This window comes from Dermacentor andersoni, chromosome 8 (assembly GCF_023375885.2).
Source record: "Dermacentor andersoni chromosome 8, qqDerAnde1_hic_scaffold, whole genome shotgun sequence".
Classification (NCBI taxonomy): Eukaryota; Metazoa; Arthropoda; class Arachnida; order Ixodida; family Ixodidae; genus Dermacentor; species Dermacentor andersoni.
In genome coordinates, this window is record NC_092821.1 from 62,869,804 (window position 1) to 62,879,724 (window position 9,921).

The following is a 9,921-nucleotide window of genomic DNA, read 5'->3' on the forward strand; positions in this document are numbered from 1 at the left end:
TTACAGCCAGCGGCCAACAAAAACGACCACACCTAATGTCACTCCACTAACCCGTTAAGACTAACCTGCCGAAGATAACGAGGGCACCTTTGATGAACATAGGTCCTCCTATTGAATGGTTCACCAGCCTTTCTGAGGCATTTTATCACTGTTCACAGCCTTTATACCGCGTGTGCCCTACTCCATCTGTCAGCCCTTTTTTTGATTCAGCATGTAATTTTGCATGTATGTATTTAACCCTGAAAAGCCAAATGTATTATTTTTAATACTGAATTGGCTGCCTAAAGACTTATGTACTGGAAACTCAGTGTCGAGCCAACACTAGTGTTTCTGATAAGCTGGAGGGAGTTTTCAGTTTGGACAGTCTAGCAAATAAATCACTAATCAAGTAACTTCAATAGTAAATAATTTTTACTGCAAATTGTTTCAGGGTTTCTTTTGTACCAATTTATTATCCGTGTCCAGAAATGAATGTGATCAAGTTGTTTTGATTTTCTGTAATGTAGAATGGTGCTCAGGTCTTTTTGGAGTTCATCTTTTCTACCTCACCTTTAGTTGCAGGTTCAGTGAGATGTCATGTGTTCATCACATGGTTTCTGTCTCTTTGCACTGGTTTCCTACAATGCATACATACCAACTTGCCCAGATTACTGTTTTAGAATAAACTGGTATATAGAGTTCTTTCATGCTTGCATGTGCAGTAACATTTACGTGAATGGTCCCAAGAGGCTGTTTATACAATAACAGCTAAACTATTTGATGGCTATCTCTCCATGAAGGCTTTGTCAAGGGACAGAAAAGCTTTGAATTACAGTAAACTCTCAGTTGTAGGAACGTCGGTTTATCGAATATTTCAGAATTACGAACTTTTTAAAAATCCCCGGCAGTTTTCTTATAGATTATATGCAAAAATGTTTCACCTAAACGAATTTCGGAACAGTCAATATTTCAGTTTAACGAACCCGCTCAGAGGACCAACGCTTGCACTGCTCTGCACTGCAGGCGCAACCAATGCCCGCCCTCATGAAACCGCCACTCCAGCGGCAATGTAACGTCGCTGGCGATACTGCGCCCCTGGGGCAAAGCGGTGGCGCGGAAAACGAATGGCAACGAGGCATGGCCTCCGAGATCGGCCGCACAAAATGAGCAAGTATGTAATTTCGGAAGCCATGAACAAAGTAACATCACTGGCGCTTACAACGCCGCCAGAGCAAAGCGGCGATCTGTCACACCAAGAACCACGTGGTGTGTGTTTTTTTTCTGACCGGCTAGTCGTGGCATGGTCGTCGTCTCTTTCTTTCCAGTCTCGTCGGTTCCGCGTGTGCACACAAACGACCCACGTGCTGTGTTTTTCATTTCATGCTGCGATCCCTCGAACGAGCCTATGTTGGTCCTATGTCCTATGTTGGTCTAGTGAATATTCAGTTTAGTGAACTTTCACTTAAGTGAACTATTTCCTTCTGTCCCTCGAAGTTCACTCAAGTGAGAGTTCACTGTATATTGTTATAGGGAGCTGTGTTATCGTAGAATAGTAATGGTGTTCTTTCTTTTAGAATTTCTTATTTAGAGGTAGCTCGAGCCACAGCAGAAAGGCTAGACTGACAAATCATCGCTGAGTATTTAATGCCCTGCTCTTTGGATGCAAGTAATGCTTTCTTTCTACCCTCGAATATCCCAATTTCATAATATACTAGTCACTCCATTGAGCTTTGTGTCATTACAGGCACTGGGCTACCCAAAGAAAGAGTGCCAGAGAGGGCAAATGATGCAGGTATGTTTAAGTGTTCTGTTATTGGCATGTTCTTGGATAGCTATATCTAGTTGAGCTGTAGTCCACTATACTTGGAGATGGTGAACAGTATTTCTTTTTGCTTTGTATTTTCTACAAAAAAGTTACATTGCTCACTCGCATATCTATTTTTTATGCAGGCGTTGATGCCTTTTACATACCCGAGTACTGCTGTAGTGAGCAGGATTGTGCTGCATCTTCTGGTGAGTATTGGCTGTTTTCTTTTTCAGTGTTGCAAGGAAGGATGACATAATTAGTACTGCTATCTTTGTTTTTCACATATTTGGATGACTCTTTCATTATTTGTGCAGGCATTGATGCGCCAGTGGAAGGTGGCCCCATCGGGGGACATTGTTATGCATCCATTGGTGAGTGTTGAGCGTGCTTTTTTGTGTCTTCAAAGCGCATGCTATTAGTTAACGCCACATTCTTGTTTAGTGAATGTACTTAGACAAAGCAGAATTGCAGTTATACTATCGCCTTTGTTCTATCCTATTGTTCTGGATCACCAATAACATTATGTGGGTGTAATTTAGCTACAAAACAGCAAATCGTAAGGCAATAAATAGCATTCGTGGAGGTTACAATGCATAGGATGCGCAATAACTGCAACACATCGCACATCCTAGATGTTGGGCGAGTCTGATATGGGCCAATCTAAATGCACTGGGCCTGTCTAATCTATTTTTACTCTTTGACAAACTTAACAAAAGAAACCTGTTTTCAAAGGTTTTTGAAATCAAGGTTAAAGTAAATCAAGATCGACGAAATCTCTAGTCAGAAAGTAACCGCATAATAGGAATTATGCGGTTACCGTCAGGAACCCACTGTCAGGAATGTGGCTGTGCGCAGGGGTATGGATCCTGCCGGGTTCTTGCGAAGCACAAAGATAAAGACGTGCGAGAGATTATTGAGGCTCAGGCTATCTAGCGGAACAGTGATACGTGTGTTAGTGCTCCTTCAGTCGTCTTGTTAGATAAGGAGACGGCTTTTTTGGATGGTTAGGATTTGGATGAGGTGGCGCCACAGTGCATGGGTTATATAGGTGTATTTCCTGAAAATCAATTTGTTGAAGTTAGCGCATTGTGGTGTTGTCTCCCTCCCGTCCTTGTTTGCTGGCGCTAAATATGCTTTCAGTTTACCGACACGCCCAACAAATGGCAATGCTGAAATAGGAATAAAAACAGAATGCCGACCGAAATGGGGTTGTGTAAAAATTCGTATGCGTTTCAGCTTCCACACGGAAGCCTTGTTCATCGAGCTGAGAGGCACAAAACCTTCAGCTTAAATCCACATCAAAAATTGTTTCAGGCATACTGCGCATGTTGGCGGGAGATTGCCATCGTTTCGATTAGGCACATGTGCGGTTGTTTGCATAGTCAGGGATCGCAGATGCGATCGCTTCGTCCAGTTATTTTCTTGGGCGATGACTGAGGCTTGGCTCCAGTTGAAATCATGTGGCTTGGATTCTGCGTCTTCCGCGAGTGCACTGGAAGGGACTTTTGTTTTTCACATTGTTCATGTGCTCCTTTAGGCACTGCTAAAAAATTCCACTTTCACTATTGTAGATATAATTGCAGTCTGCGCACAGTATCTTATATATTGACAACCCCATTTTGGTTGTTCTGTTTTTATTCCTATTATAAAGGTTAAAAAACTTCTTAGTGCTTTTTGTGGCAAAGAATTAAATTATGCTACTTGACCAGGCGACGCAACAGGTGGCACTTATGTAACGCCTATCAATGAATAAAAATAAAGCCATCAATTAAAGTTTGGCACTTCTGCACTTACGTTTTGCCATTCTCCCCCACACCTTCAGCTTTTTGCCTCTTTCGTCATCTTGTGAAATTGTGCGGCTTTCATTTCATTGCTTGTTTGATCAGAAGTGTGTAACTTCTAGACGACTCTCTGCCGCTACTTCTGCTACAGTTGCATGAATACTTAAAAGGGTAACTGCCACATAATTTGTGTGTCGTAGCCACCGACTTCGTAATCAGTGGGTGGGATGCCGTTCCTTAAACGTGCAATTCGTAAATAACATGTTTTAATTCGATGAATTAAAAGAACGCATGAAGTGTTTTGCCGAAGGGTTCGTTTACAAGGGACCTTTGTGTGTAATTAACATTGGGTGTGATCACAAGGTATCACCGATGCAGTAGTAACAGCTGAATTGTGATCATCCTTGTAAAAACCTTCAAACAGGATAATAGCAGAGAAAGGTGCGAAGGATAAAAGGCTCTGTGCATTTTGGCAGAATCAACAATAGGGGACCAAGCTCATCATTCCTTGTTTAAAGCCGGGAAGCGCAGAGGGACAGCGGACAGTGGTTTATTCGGCACTGAAGCTTTCTGAAATAGATGGTCATTTTGTAGCTTGCAACCATTGGACTTGACTGAGGAACATGTGAACCACCGTCTCTTAATTTTATGACATGCAAATATGCTTTGTAAGCAGACCCTCTTTGACAAGAAACTGCACTCCATGGTACACATTTTGAAAGGGTCATCTTAAAGAAGGGTATAAAGGGTGATCTTTAGCTTATTCAATAAATTATGCCATGCATAAATTTTTTGCCTGAGTCGACAGCTGTCTGATCAACCAGCCGTGCTTGCTTAGTGGCCATATTGCCATGCTGCTAAGAACGAAGTCAGGAGATCAAATCCTAGCTGCGGCGGCCGCATTTTGATTGGGGTGAAATGCAAGAACACCCATGTACTTTTATTTAGGTGCACATTAAAGTACCCCAGATGGTCCAGATTAATGCGGACTCTGTCAGTATGGCGTGCCTCATAATCAGATGGCGGTCTTGGCACGTAAAACCTGAAAATTAAAAAAAAATTATCTATCTGATAGAGGAGGAAAAATCGGATCCACAGTTGTTTTCAGTACTTTTACGTGAACCCGCAACAGAAGTGCCGCATGCTTATAGAGCTTGCGAGGGCCACATTATTTCAACAGAAATACTCTTAACCCCACAAACTAAATGTGGCAGCTGCTCTGAAAAATTAGCTACAATGAAGTATAAGACATGTATCATTTCTTGTGTAACAGCTGTTTTCATCTTCTGAGTGCCTTGTGCAAACTACGACAACATTGTCAACTAAGCTTGGAAACATCCCATTATGTTCTGTACGATTTTAATGCTTGCATCCAGGCGGTCACACCTTAGCAGCGCTCTCTCAACAACTTTGAGGATGCTGGGATGTTGAAAAGCTAGTTAAGGCATATAGTTGCATTCAAATGAAGCACAATATGCGTACAAACACATAAACAAGAGGGGAAATACATGAAATTTGCCGACTAATGGAGTTCAGCTTAATACCACAATCGGGCTTCGCTTTTACACTGAAACCTCATTAAACCATAGTTGGTCGGAGCATGGAAAAAGTATGTACTAAACGGTAGTACTGCTTAACGAGAATACTATTAGATTGCGCACTTCGCTGTCAAAAAGGGAACTCAGAGAGAGTGCGATGAAAGGACAAAAACTTGCAGTATTTATTCACTTCGGACGACAAAAGTCTGCTATTTTCATTTTCGTTTGATGACGTGGCCTAGCAGCGACGACAGCAGCCTCAAACTTGCTGAAGCTGCGAGCCACTTTTTCAGCCAGCCCCCTTTTCTGGAGAAACACTCACATGGCAGATTCCTCGTTGGCGCTGCATATCCTCCATGCATGCATGACAGTGCTCCAGAAGTCGCGGGCGAACTTTTGAATTCATGACGCTGACATAATGTGCAGCTTCTGCTACTGGCAGACCTGAATGGCTCATGCTGTCGTCTTCATCACTATCGTTAAGCGCCACTTCAGCAACAATGGCGAAAAGCTGAACCTTGTAGCCGTCATCTTTTCGCAACTTCTTTGCATTCCAAATAGCACACACTGTAGTCAACAGTATATGATTGTCGCGTGCCAGCACCGGTTTCGTGCCACGTTTGATAGCACGATGTTCAATTTTTCTTCTATGCTGAGCACCCAGTATTTTTTATCTGAGCTTCAGCATGACGCGAGTCCTAGCTTGCACGATGCCGAAATTATGTTGATGTGGTTTCACGCGCAAATACACAAGGCGCTTGGAGGCCGTTGTTCTGATCTCTGAGACTTGTTGTTCTAGCGGGCCGCCCAGGGAGGAAGACGCTCTGCCGTGATTTCACGACAAAAAGTGGAAACACTACGCACTAGCCGATACGTACGCAATAAGCTAGTACCGTTCGTGCGGATACAAAACGCAATGTGCTAAATGGTCGCTTAATCAGGGATTTGATTTTACTACGTTTAACATGAAACTACTGTTTAGGCAGGTACGGTTTAAGGAGGTTGTACTTTTATTGCAATATTCACAATATAAGTCTATGAATTTGAAATGAGTGGGTTCAACTGTATTTGGTTCTAAGGGCATGATGCTGCCACACAGTGTCCTCTAGCATTGCACTTGAGCTCAAGAAGCACAATGGCGACTATTCATTTTGATGTAATGCTACAAATTTTGCAGAGAAACAACAGCCTGCACTTACAGAGCCCCCACACTTCAGGAGCGCAAGCCAGGCACCAGCAGGCTTGTTTGAAGAGGTGAATGGCCAGGTGACACTGCTTATGATTTATTGCGATTGTAATTATAATGCGGACAGTTAAACTTTTTTTTGCCAAGGATTAACCGCATGTGGTAAACATTGTCCAGTATTTGCCGTTTCGGTAATTTGGTCTGGTTTAATTATCTTTCATAAGTTGTGGGAGATCTGTGTTGTATACACACCAGTGAAAATTTAGTGAACCTCAAAGTGGGGAAAATCCAAAGCATGCTGTTTATGCACTTGCTTACATGTGGGCACAGTGCACAGTACTGTGAACTTGTGTTACGTGATCAGACATTGGTCAAATAATATTGTAGGGGCACATTCTTTTTTGCGTACACTAGAGATTTAAAGATTGCTGCTTTATCGAATGACACTGCCATTTGAATCTGCCCATTATGATATCATATTTCTGCTGATAATGATTTGTAGGATCAATTTATCAGCAGAAAAACAGCAGACTGCTAGAATTCCGCGTCGCTTTAGTAATTATTATCAAGGAACTGCAGAATTTAAATCTTAAAGGTGCTATATATGGCATACAGGGAGCGATATCGCCTTTTTAAAGCAAAATATTCTCTTTTTGATAGCAGTGTACCTCCTCCTGAGGCTAAGAAGAAACGGGGTTAACTGAGAAGCCCGATATTTACTAATCATATCATTAGAAGCCAACAAAGACACCAAGGAAAACATAAGGGAAATTACTTGTAGTTACTAAGTGAATTAAAGAAATGATAAATTAATGACAATGAAAGTGGACGAAAAAACAACTTGCCACAACTTGCCCACGTCTTTGCATTATGCATGCAATGCTCTAACCAATTGAGCTACTACAGCGCGCGCCATAGTAGGCCAGCGCCACCACTCACAAACCTTGGCAGCGGATGTGGAGCATCCTTTCTGCCGCAGGGGTCACGAGTACGTAAACTTTCTGGGTGAAAGCAACTGGTCAATAAACCCGCACATGCTATATGACGGCATCAAAGTTGCCGGATTTGAGACCCTCGTTATGTAAGAACGAGACGAAAGGGGTTTAACTGAGGGGCCCAATTTTTATTAATCATATCATGAGAAGCCAACAAACAAAGAAAACATAGGGGAAATTACTTGCACCTACTAATTGAAGGAAATAAATGATAAAAATAATGAAAAAACAAATTGCCACAGGCGGGGAACGATCCCACGTCTTTGCATTATTCCTGAGGCTGTTGCTTACAATGGTGTGTGCAAGATTATTTTGCTGATGACTGTTTTACACTACTAGGCAGCGAAACGTTTTCTTGTCTTGTTGGATATCTACTTGACTCCACCTTTATAAATGGTTATATTTTAGCAAAAGAATAATTGCTACTTTTCATCACTATCTTTATGCAGGTAAAAGTTGGGGAAAACATCTTCATGCCATTGTACAAATGGCTGTTTGTAATGAAGAATGTCTCAGATGCTAAGTGTTGTTTGGAGCTAGCCAAATACTTTTGGCTACCTTCTGAGGCTGACACACGCAGCCTTAAAGGCGAGGCATGCCGCAGTATGGCCACAAACGCAACAAAGCTGCCGGCCGCACCAGAGATGGCGGAGATGGTAAAGAGCAAGTATATCCTACAGCAGACATTTCTTGCACACTATTACACATATTGCCCTGCAGTGGCTATGGTGTTATGCTGCTAACCATGAAGGTACAAGCTTGACTCCCACTCACTTCCAATACGGGAAGAATTCAAGAAGATTGGTTTCCTCAGGAATTCCTGAAGAACCCAATGTGGTCATAAAAATCGGGAGCCCTCCACTACAGTATTTCTTGTAGCTCAGCTATTTTCGCTATGTTCATTCTCATCAGTTAACCAATCGGTCTACTCAAGAAGGTCTGTAGAGCCAAAACGTATACACTTGACTCCAGTGATAGAAAACTGACCTTAGTGGAACAACTGTATAAACTTAAATAGGGTTTCGACATTGGCTGGCTGCCTATTGGAATGATGATATAGTATATTTTCGTTAACTAGTCCGGTTAATTCGATCCTGTTCTGAAAGCTTCAGCTGGCGCTCATTCATTTCCATTGGCTCAAATGCATTATTTCTGTCTGAAGTTGGCCTTCGCTAGATAATGCAAACTTAGGTAATCATAATCAGCATGCATGCTGTGACCCCCCGCAGAGTTGTTCAATAGCTGCTGCATTTGTTTTGGGTGTTACTTAAGGCACAGTGAATGAATTGAACATATCTTCTTCCAAATACCCTATTTATGGCTTGCATGTGGACATATTAAGAAGCGAAAACAGTTTACAATGAATTTTACAATATTTGCTTGAATTTAATGTGCACCTTTTTTTCAGTAACATTAATCTAAAAATTTCCCTCGTAGTACAGTCTAATGCAAAAGACGAGAAAACAGTGCCGCGCATGCTTAGCGAAGCTAAAAATTAATTAAATTATGGGGTTTTACATGCCAAAACCACTTTCTGATTATGGGGCAGGCCGTTGTGGGGGGCTCTGGAAATTTCGACCACCTGGGGTTCTTTAACGTGCACCTAAATCTAAGTACACGGGTGTTTTCGCATTTCGCCCCCATCGAAATGCGGCCGCCATGGTTGGGATTCGATCCCGCGGCCTCGTGCTCAGCAGCCTAACACCATAGCCACTGAGCAACCACGGCGGGTGCCTAGCGAAGCTATGTGGGCTGGATGCATTGCGTGGCCAGAGATGAGTTGGAGACTAGTGGTATAGACTATCAAAGGAAGCTACTATAGTTCAAATTACCTAGCATTACACAGAATATGATAGCTGCACTTTTCTTCGGCAACCTTTTGTGCGCAGGTAGACATATTGTGCAAAAGAAGCAGCATAGGTACAGTACAGCCTATATCCTTCGCTTAAATGTCCTCAATTCATGTCCTTCACTTAAATGAAACTTCATTGAACCCTACACTTTTTCTTTCCCCTCATGTTGTTTAAGTGCATACCACTGAGGATCACTTCACCAATATTTTTCAGACTGCCTGGTAAAATACATCGACCTGCACCCTGCACCGCAGCCACCTGAGGAGGATCGAGTGAATGCTGTGAGGAAGTACTTGCGCACTTTCTTTACTGAAGCAGCACGGCAGGGCAAGAGGGCGCGCAAAGCACCAAAACATGCTGATATGCAATAAAAATTAATTCATAAGCAACGGTGTTACACCACTTATTTCAAGCATGGTGTTATAGTGCCTGTTAGGCCTAACATACATGTTTGACCTAACTTGCAAGTTTTTTTTTTTCTCCATGGGCAAGCGCCTTTTCATGTTTTTTGGCTCTGAAATTATACATGGCAAACATCAACATTATAGGTCAGTTCGATTCACCTGAACCACTGAACCAGTTCACAGCAGGGCACAAGTAGTTCAGAAATTATGCAGCTCGTATTTTGTGGTGCAAGCCCAACGCTCAAATTTAATTCTGTCCAGACGCGAGCAGGCATAATGTTTTCTCTGCCTAAAGTGTGCCGTTCGCGTCGGTTTAAGAGATGATTTGCTGTCCTTGCCACCACCCACCACCTACCCTCCACACCCACCATCCAACCA

General features: G+C 42.5%; 1 long non-coding RNA gene across 1 annotated transcript; it reads left to right on the forward strand.

Annotated features, from left to right (window-relative positions):
* Positions 1-1,036: 1,036 nt before the first annotated feature.
* On the forward strand, positions 1,037-9,500 carry LOC140212880 (uncharacterized). Its single transcript, XR_011889854.1, has 6 exons — positions 1,037-1,771; positions 1,930-1,992; positions 2,101-2,157; positions 6,283-6,371; positions 7,736-7,942; positions 9,353-9,500. It is a non-coding gene; the product is annotated as an uncharacterized lncRNA (long non-coding RNA).
* The last annotated feature ends 421 nt before the right edge of the window (positions 9,501-9,921 follow it).